Source organism: Pipistrellus kuhlii, unplaced genomic scaffold (genome assembly GCF_014108245.1).
Source record: "Pipistrellus kuhlii isolate mPipKuh1 unplaced genomic scaffold, mPipKuh1.p scaffold_m20_p_13, whole genome shotgun sequence".
NCBI lineage: Eukaryota > Metazoa > Chordata > Mammalia > Chiroptera > Vespertilionidae > Pipistrellus > Pipistrellus kuhlii.
Genome location: NW_023425438.1, coordinates 46,677,057 through 46,687,510, shown reverse-complemented (window position 1 = coordinate 46,687,510; position 10,454 = coordinate 46,677,057). Strand labels below are relative to the sequence as shown.

The 10,454-nt window shown below is 44.2% G+C and overlaps 1 pseudogene; it reads left to right on the top strand.

Moving 5' to 3' along the window:
* Window positions 1–7,490: 7,490 nt before the first annotated feature.
* On the top strand, window positions 7,491–9,041 carry LOC118717612 (annotated as a pseudogene).
* The last annotated feature ends 1,413 nt before the right edge of the window (window positions 9,042–10,454 follow it).

Here is a 10,454-nt window from a genome sequence, read left to right as displayed (position 1 = left end):
GCTCGGGCCGAACCACTGGGCGAGGTTCCCCCGCGGCGCGCACGGGCGGCAGGAAGCGCCCCTGACCGGGCGTGAGTGGGGACACGGCCGTACGGGGTCACCGCGCCCTCCCCGTGGGGCGCTAGAGGAAAGGCGACCGGGAACCGATGGGGCTGCTCCCCTGTGCCGTGACATGGCACCTCCCTCCCGACCGTTGGCCGGGCTCTCTGTCCGCGAAGTCGCGTCCCCCAGCGGTGGCGGCGGGAATCGTGACAGGTTTTGTCCTCTGGCCCTTGGCCGTGCGTCCCCGGCCGCCCCGCGTCTGGATGCCCGGGTGGCAGGCGGCGCGTGGCCCGCAGCCCCGCGACGGTGGCCATCTTGGCCGGCCCTCGGGTCCCGCACCCCCTTCCTCTTCCCGCCATGTGGGTCGCGGCCGGCCGGCAGGCCTGAGGAGGACGTCCCGCTGCTAGTGGTTTTTTGTTTTGTTTTTTTGTTCGTTTGTTTTTTTTCTGGCTAGAAAGATATATTCCTGTATGTGATTTCTTGGTTAAAGCCTCCGTGATGAAAATGGCGGAAAAGCAGAAGAGTGAAAGTTGTGTCATCGATGTTAACGACTGCGGTCCTCCCTCCACACCCCGCGCTCCAGTCTCCGAACGAGGCCCTTCCTCCCCTTTGTTGATCCTTCAGTTCCGGCTTCTTCTCCCTCTAAGAAACAGGCCCCGCACATGGCTGACTTTGCGCTTGCTGACTTTTCCTACGTCTTTTATTTATTTTTTCTGGAGGGGGCGGTGGGGTCGGTGTTGAAGTGCCATTTCTCTATTCTGTTGAAGAGACTGCTGACATTGTTCTGGGGGAAAGCCTTTGTGTGACTAAGCAGACCCCCGGACGAGGTGAAAGGGTCCGTTTCATGCAGCTTTCACTTTAAAAAAGCCCACCTGCGATTGTCCCAGTTTTGCTCATTAAAGGAATTCTAGGGAGAGAAGAAGAGGGGGGGGGGAGAGAGCAAAACTTGAGCCAACAAGGAGCAGGGAGTCAGGAGCCGAGTCCCCGTTAGGAAGCAGCCAGCCGAGTGGAAAGGAGGGCGGGCGAGTGGAAAGGAGGGCGGGCGTCACGCCGCCTCGTGCAGGGGCAGGGGCTGTGGCTGTGGCTGTGGCAGGGGCAGGGGCAGGTTTGGCATCGGCTGAGGTCGCGACCCCGGATGCGTTCACCTCGGGTTTAATGATGTCATTAGGCACCCGCCTGCTCCTAGGGTGGGGTGTGCATTTCCCCCGGGGGAACCAAGGAGACCCGCTTTTGCAGCCTCCAGCTGCTAATCCTCAGAGAATTAGGTAGATTATGCAGAACAGTCCTGCCAGCGGCAAGAGGGAGGAGAGTTTGCGATTGGGAAACAATGGAAACATCTGGGCTGTGCCTAGGAGCTTTGACAAAGGTAAAGAAAGGGCACATCTCTACGCTTCGTGGCCATATCCGTATTCACTCAAAGCAGGCAATATAAAAGAGATAATGTATATGTTATTTGATTTGTTTTTCAAACTAACTTTAGGGGAAAGTGATTTAAGACTATGTCACCTTTTTTTGTTTTTTAAGTGTATTTCACCTTTTTTAAAAAGCAGAATGCCAATTTATTAACTTACAATGAGTAATAAAATTGCCAACTGGAGCGCATGGCATGTGTAGGCTGGTCAGATGCATTATCTCCCAGAAGAAAAATCTATATGGGAAGCCAGAATATAATTACAAGTTATTTGATTTAATATGGAGCCAGAACAAAGGGACTAGTTAAATTCAATGATTAGCTCATTAAACTCTGATACCTCTGCTACCAACTCCACAGTGGGCCTGTTCCTGCCAAGGACATTAGAATCAGCTGTGCATACTTGCTTACCCACTCTTGCTCATAACAAGTGTAATGTATCCTGGTGAAGAGTAGGGATTTTGGAGTCCAGCCTCTACCACTTATTTTGTACCTCAGTGTCCTCAGTCTGTAAAATTGGGATAATAACATATGATTGCTTCAAGGAGTAAATAAAATCATGCAAGTATAATCTTTAGCATAGTATGTAACACGTAATATGTATTTTTTAAATGTTAACTGTGATAACCCTTCAGTGGCTTCCAGTTGCTGTTAGGATAAAGACTAAAATCTCTATAATACCCTGAAAGGCCTGAATATGTTGTAGCTGCTACTTCCTCAGCAACAGTCAGGGTAAAACAAAGATTACATGGGTAGAATATGGATTATATGTATGGGGAAGTAGGAGGCTGGGGTGGGACTCCATTGTTTGGGCGGTTAGTCTTTCCTTGAGAATGGACCTCATTACAAGGTTGACTTCCAGGTTCCCGGGGTCATACAACTCTCAGCCAGGACAGAATGTCCTTTCTTTAACCAACACAAGGTAATCATGGTTTAACAGCATGATTAATATTTCCCATAACCATAGCTAGTCCCAAATTTCTATTTTTGCCCCTAAGATTGCTATGACAGTCCTGGTCTCTGCCCACTTGTAGCCCTAAAAGGGAGAACATGCCTAGCTAACTCCTCCTCATCCTTCCTACTGTTAATGTAAAAACATGCAAACCTGTAACGAATTTTTGTGAGATTTGAGCCAATCCGTCGACAATTGCCAGGAAGCAGTATCTCAACAGATTGGGATAATGATCCAGAGAATGGCAGTTTTTCATCTATTTTTATACATTGCAATCAAAGGAGGGCTTGTAAGTGGGTTACATGGTTACATGAAATCCATTGATAATAAGATTAGAGAGGCAGGGAGGGGGGGCGGGAAACAAAGGAGGGGGGGGTGGGGGAGACCCTGGGATTTGATAAATAAAATGATACATACTTAAGTGGGTTCAGGATAGTTAACAGCCAACAATTAGTATGATAACAATAACAATGAAAGAATTTGTGGTATCTTTCTTGCCGCCCAGGCACATTCGGTTGTGCTCCAAGGGATCTAGAAAAAGGAAAGTTACAAGTTACCCAGACTTTTCAAGGATATGTTATTACATAGATACAAAAAGACAAATAGGCTCAGTTAAGGTAAAGGTTGGCCTTGTCAGTGAAGATACCGGCCTAGGACGTAACTATCCACCATAACTGCTCTTAAAGTTTTATTTTAGACCGTCCTTTGTGGTTACTTTAAGTCTCTGAGTTTGCAAAACCGCCATGCAGGCCTTCCCTGAGCTGGCCAGGTTAGCATGTGGCCCCTTTCATCCACACTATCCCATTTCAGCTACCATTTCCTGGATAAAGCCTACACGAACGGGTTTCTCACAGGGTTTTGTGTTTTCCTAGGTGGCACTAAGTGCCGTTTGAAATTACATATTTGGTGATTATTTAATGAATGTCTCAATTCCCATTACGTGTGTAAACTCCATGACAATGAGAAGGTGGTCTGTTTTGCTCAATCCTTGTTGCTGAGTGCCTGTCACACAGAAGATGCTTAAAGAATGAGAGAGTAGAGAAGGAAAGGAGATGAGAAGAATCTTACCTAATAGACAAACATGTAAATTGTACCTCTGCTGTACCCACAGCCAATCAGATTGAGTATGCAAATCAGAAGGCTAAAGATGGTGCCATCCAGCTGCTCTAGGCATGGAGTGGCCAGTTTGGGCAGGATGCCTCCTATGAGAGGGAGGGTGGGGCTGGGGGGGTAGGGCTTGAAGGGATCTACGGGAGCTGAAAACCCCAGCAAAGACAAACTGAGTCTGCAGCAAAGATGAAGATGGCAGACTTCAACCTGAGTTTGCAGTAAAGACGAAGACAGCAGACTCTAGCTGGAGCAAAGGCCTGGGTCCCGGGTGCCAGAGGAAAAAGTGCTGGAAGCCAAGAGAAGGAAGGCCTATTGCACGAATCTCTTTGTGCAACAGGCCTCTAGTAAATATATATAAGGGATAGAAGAACAGGAGATGAGAAACCCTGGAGATCATATAAAATCAATGAAAAGAACTGCTTTGTTTTAGTCACAAGCATTAATTGAGAGCTTTTTACTAACAGGGAAGCTCATCACCATCCTATTCTGAAAGGAATCCAATTCCTTTTTATTTTAATATATTTCCATTGATTTCAGAGAGAGGAAGGGAGAGGGGGAGAAAGAAACATCAATGATGAGAGAGAATCGTCAATTGGCTGCCTCCTGCACACCCTAGTGGGGATTGAACCAGAAACCCAGGAATGTACCTGAACTGTGAACTTCTGGTTCATAGGTGGATGCTAAACAACTGGGCCACACCAGCAGGGCAGGAATATGGTTTTTTTATTCCACACATTAGTGCCCTTAGAGTCAAATAAACCAGGATAAGTTACTGGTTTATTTCATATTTAACATTAATGAGATTTGTTGAATGTGAAATGTTATAAAATACATAGGAAAAATTTAATCACTACATGAAAGACTCCAGATTTCTCAACCCAAATAACATTAATGTGGCGGTAGTCCTATGAAAGAGGCCAGGTTGGGATTCGATAAACGTATTTTCAACTCAAATATAACAACTCTAGGTCTTCGCAGTCTGCCATCAAGGAGAAAGTTCTAGTTAGTAAGAAAGCATTTACACTGCAAGAAACCATTGATAGGAAGAAGAGGAAGATACTGGATATATCAAAGAGCAATAGTGAAGGTGTGGAGGTGCTCAGAAGAAAGCTAAGCTGTGAGTTGTAAGAGTACCTTCTAGGTGAATACAGGCCAAGCAGAAAGAAATCTGGGCCAGGTAGCTCTAAAATTGTACCAATCCATAAGGGCCTCAGAAGCATCTCAGCCTCAAAAGCAAGCTAGTTCTACCCTGTTTCCCCAAAAATAAAACAGTGTCTTATATTAATTTTTCCCCCCAAAGTTGCACTAGGTCTTATTTTCAGGGGATGTCTTATCTTTCCATGTGCTTGGCCTTATTTTCAGAGGATGTCTTATTTTCGGGGAAACACGGTAGTGGGTCTGAAACAAGTACTCTGTGAATCCTCTCAACTTTAGGCTTCTTGTAATTTTTTTTCTTCTGTTTTCTTCTCCTGGTACTTAATCAGATCTTTTGTTGATCCCAACAAAGTAGTGAGGGATGGAAGAATGCATAGGATACAAAGAAGACACTGAAGGAGACAATAATACAATGACAATATAACTTATTGTTATAGGCACTCTTCTAATATTTACCTCATAATAATTCTAATAAGGCAGGTACTATTCTTTCCCTGTTTTACAAATGAAGAAACTAACATGTAATTCACATGTTAGATCAGTAGTGGAACTGTGACTTGAGCTTTGATCTGAGGCTTCTGCTACTCAAAATATATCCAGGTGATTAATTCTACCTACATTTTTAAATCATAGCAGACTTTTCTCCTTTTTTGACACAAATTCAGTCAGGTAATCTTAGTTTTCAATACTCCTAGGGTATTTGGTCTTATGTCCGTGGTCGGCAAACTGCGGCTCGAGAGCCACATGCGGCTCTTTGGCCCATGAGTGTGGCTCTTCCACAAAATACCATGGCCTGTGTGAGTCTATTTTGAAGAAGTGGCATTAGAAGAAGTTTAAGTTTAAAAAATTTGGCTCTCAAAAGAAATTTCAATCATTGTATTGTTGATATTTGGCTCTGTTAATGAGTTTGTCGACCACTGGTCTATGTTATGACACATTTGGTAAAATTCTGCTCATAGAACATCTCTATGTCAATGAGACTCTTTGAAAGATGTTACAAATAATTTTTCCCCTTTGTCATTCAGACAAAGGAAAGCAGTGGGAGTCTTATTATAATAGCATACGAGCCAAGATCTGTTTGGCTCAATGGACAGAGCGTCGGCTTGGGGACTGAAGGATCCCGGGTTCGATTTCGGTCAAGGGCATGTACCTTGGTTGCAGGCATATCCCCAGTGGGGGGGGGGGGGGTGTGTGTGCAAGAGGCAGCTGATTGATGTCTATCTCTCATCGATGTTTCTAACTCTCTATCTCTCTCCCTTCCTCTCTGCACAAAATCAATAAAATATTTAAAACAACAACAACAACAACAAAACAACAGCATATGAATGTGCTTCATTTTTTTTTTTTTTGGCTCAGATAAAACTAGTCATTCTTCCCATATATCCCCAAGCATATATCTTTTGCACCATTAGCCATAGACCCGCTCCCAAGTCCTACAGCCAAACCTTTATCTCTCAATCTTGCTTATCTTCTAGATAAGAGATCCTTGCTTCTATCCCTGATTACCTCCACAGCAAGATGAGCTCATTTTCTTGTCCTCAGCAAGGTCAGTCTGAAGGGAACCTCACTGTTCAGGAAACTGCAAGGTCTGGGTGCCATTCCTATTTCCCATGAGTTCTACCTTGGCTCTGGGTGCTCCTTGGATGGAAGCAGGGTGGAGGTTGCAGGGGAGAAGCCTTGTGTGTAAGGTATATGATCCTATCATGGGAATGCTGAACCCTAGGACAGCGTTTTTCAACCGCTGTTCCTGGTGTGCCGTAGGTGCAGACAAGACAAGAATTTTATAATTTTTCACTATTTTGTTTACTTAATATTTCATAATAAAGTAATTATAAAATACTTTCTTTGTGTTTATTTGATTCCTATTCAAGAGAATTACTTTATATATAGTCAATATAGGCACAGAGTTAAATTTTTTAACATTTTCTAATGGTGGTGTGCCTCGTGATTTTTTTCATGAAACAAGTGTGCCTTTGCACAAAAAAGGTTGAAAAACACTGCCCTAGGAAGCAAAGAAGCTGCACTTAAAAAACAGTGCCCCTCCTGAACCCACAATAGACTCCCAGCCTAAATAAAGCAAGGCTACCTTGGGTAGGACAGGCAGTTTCCTACAATTGACCCATTTTTTATATTAATTTGTATAAGCCCTTCGTCTCTTTAAGTAAATAAATAGAGCTTTTTTTTTTATCCAGTTCTGGAGGGTGCACCCTAAGGGGCTATCTAGGGAATTGAATTTGAGTTTCCCATAGCTGCACTTTTACATATAAGACAAGGCAAATGCAAATATACACACAAAGAACAAAATTCACCTCTGCAAGATAAAAACTAAAGTGTGGTAGACACTATGATCTCATAACCTTTAGCCCAGCGTTCCCTGACGCCAGACAACCAGATCAGAGATTGTCACCCGAGGATATTTTGGCATTCCTGGAGGCATTCCTCAACCTTCAAGTGAGGCTTAGGTGGGGGCCTAAATCAGTGTCACACAACCAGCCTGAAACCAAGAGAGCACCAGAAATTAAAGTATGCTTCTGGCCGAAGCTGGTTTGGCTCAGTGGTAGAGCGTCGGTCTGCGGACTGAAGGGTCCCAGGTTCGATTCCGGTCAAGGGCATGTACATTGGTTGCGGGCACATCCCCGGTAGGGGGTGTGCAAGAGGCAGCTGGCCGATGTTTCTCTCTCATCGACATTTCTAGCTCTCTATCTCTCTCCCTTCCTTTCTGTTAAAAATCAATAAAATATATTTTAAAAAAATAAAGTATGCTTCTGATAACCTGATATCCAGGCGAGGAATAGAAACACGAATTAAAGCACCAAAAGAGTTCCACTGAGTTATCAGATTTGTACTGTACTCAAGGGGTTCACTGGGATGTTCTACTCAAGAAAGAGAGGTGGGTTGAAAGGTAGTTTTATTTATTTAGTAAGTAAAAAAAACAACAAACAAACAAAACATAATCCACATCCAAAGCTCTGCCTTCCTGAAGGGAGGCTTAGCCATTGCTTATATGCTAGTACACTATTTGGTCAATTGCACATTGATTTCTTTGCAGTTGGCTACATCCTGCTGAGTTCCTGTCAAGCTCATCCTGTGCTGCATCTGCAAAATGCTCTGCTACATTTTAACATTTAGCAAGATAGTATTTAGTAAGAACTGCCTAGACCTTGAGACCCTTGTCCTAACATTTGTACTGTCTAACTCAAAAAGAATCTGCAGGCTTTGGCTAGAAATAAATGACAAAGATTTATTCAAGGGACTATTGTTTGCAAACCAGAGACACAACTAGGCAATACTCAGAATGTTTCAAGGAAGAAAGAAAAGCTAAGAGTTGTTATAGTAAAGAGTACATTCTTTCCTTTCAATCTTAAATACAGGGAAGATCTTACATCTTAGTATTCTCCCTACTGGAGGTTCGCTCATCCTTGGAGCCCTGGGTGGAAGAGGCTGACTAATCCAGTTTGTCTGTTTCTCCTTCGGTGACTGCAGCAGCCTGTGGAGACTAAAGTAACGCATTTCAGCAGCTCCATGAGCAGAGTAGTCCTGGCTCCAGTGCCCTGAGGTCCTGATGCTTGTCAGATGATGAAAGGAGCCTAGCTCGGCCAGGATTCCCCCTGCAAAGAGCAGTGCCAGGCCAGGCGTGCTAACTGAGAATGGGCAGCACAGGAAGACTTGTGGCAGGGATCATAACACTCGGGTGTTTCTCTGATCAGAAAATGTCTTCCCTCAAGCAGGAAAGAAAGCACTCTCTGCCTGGGGGGTCCATGTGTCAGCCAAGCAAGGATTGGATATCTACACGGATGAACCTGAGCAGGAGGACAGAAACAGCTGCAGGAGAGATGGGATAGCATTTCAGGATGTGTATGAAGTAGGCAACAGTAAACTCTCAAGTCAGACCTTCACTTCCTGCTGGATTTTTAGCACAGTTTCCCCTGTGCTGGTAGATTCAGTTCTCCATTCTCAGTCTGAAGATGCAGCAGATTTTGGTATAGATGTGATAAATGCAACTGGAAATGCTGAAGAAACTAATCAGTGCCTTAGAGAAGCTAAAATAAGATACAGGCCCAAAGTGTACTTCATGAGGGAAACAACCAGAAGGCATTCGAATGATTCTGGTGGACAGGCTGATTTGAGGCCAGAGAAGAATATAAGCTTTGAGCTGAGATTCTCTACCTGGCTGTCAACTTTCTGGACAGGTTTCTTTTGTGCATGTTTGTTCTGAGAGGGAAATTGCAGCTTGTAGGAACAGCAGCTATTCTGACTTCAAAAGATGAAGAAATATCTACCTGAAGGAGATGAGTTTGTGTAACTGATGATACTAAAAATGAGAACTATTTTGTGGGACACCTTACTGCTCCTGAAAGTCCTAATTTTTAAAAAAATAAATAGAAGGAGAGAGATAGAAACATCAATGACGAGAAAGAATCATAGATTGGCTGCCTCTTGCACATCTCACACTGGGGACAGAGCCAACAACTGGACATATGCCCTGGCAGGGAATTGAACATGACCTCCTGATTAAAAGGTCAATGCTCAACCACTGAGCAATACCAGCTTGGTGCAAACTATTTTTAAAGTTGATTTTAGAGAGAAAGGAAAGGAGAAGGAAAGTGAAACATCGATTGGCTGCCTCCAGTAAGTACCCCAATTGGGATCAAACACATAACCAGGGTATGTGCCCTGACTGGGAATCGAACTTTGGACTTATGTTTATGGGACAACATTCCAAGCAGCAGAACCACGCTGGCCTGAGCTAAAGTCCTAGCTTTTGATCTAAAAGTGCCAACTATCAATCAGTTTCTCCTTAAGGAGGCAACGAGTGTGTGTCAAACTGAGAATCTGGCCAAGTACAGTCTACTTGAAGATGAACCATTCTATATATGATTGATTTCAGAGAGGAAGAGAGAGTGAGAGAGAGAGAAAAACATCAATGATGAGAGAGAATCATTGATCAGCTGCCTTCTGCATGCTCCCTACTGGGGCTTGAGCCTGAAACCCAGGCATGTGCCCTTGACCAGAATGGAACCTTCAGTCTGAAGGCCAGTGCTCTATTCACTGAGCCAAGCCGGGGCCCATTCTTGAAATATATTCCTACTTGGTAACTGCAGCAGCTTATTGCCTGGCAAACTGTACTATGAACAGCTGCTTCTAGCCAAACACTCCTGCAGCATTTACAGGCTGTTCATTAGGTGAAATTGTGCCTTGCCTGAGTGAGCTACATAAAGCATGCCTTGTATACCCCACTGACTGTCCCGACCAGTGGGAGATCAACGTGGGGGTGAGGAGGCACCTAGAAGGGAATGATAGAGGACAGGAGACGTGAAGAAATGGAGGCAAGACAGAGTTCTGATCAAGCCCCGAATTTTATTGTTGAAGCTGCAATATATATATATATATATATATATATATATATATATATATATATATATACACACACACACACACAGGCTGTAGGGGGAGGTTGCCGCGGGGACATTCCAAGGCGTGGCAAACTATGGGAGGGAGGATCAGGGAGGGGACGTTGTAGGGATCTTCAGGAGCAGGATGTGTTGTTAAGCGATAGGTTATCTTTAGCTTCTGTCCAAATCACAGGGCACCACGTGATCTCTGGTGACTGTGAGTTGTAAGAGGAGTTGGAAACTTAACTCCCAAGATGGAGTTGTATTTTCTAAGATGGAGTTGCTTGTATCGACTTTGATGGCTCCCAACAACTGACCTCAGCAAGCAATTAGGAAGATGTACACAGCTTCAAAGTACATGCATGTACCTCTCATGGGACCACCTGCAGTT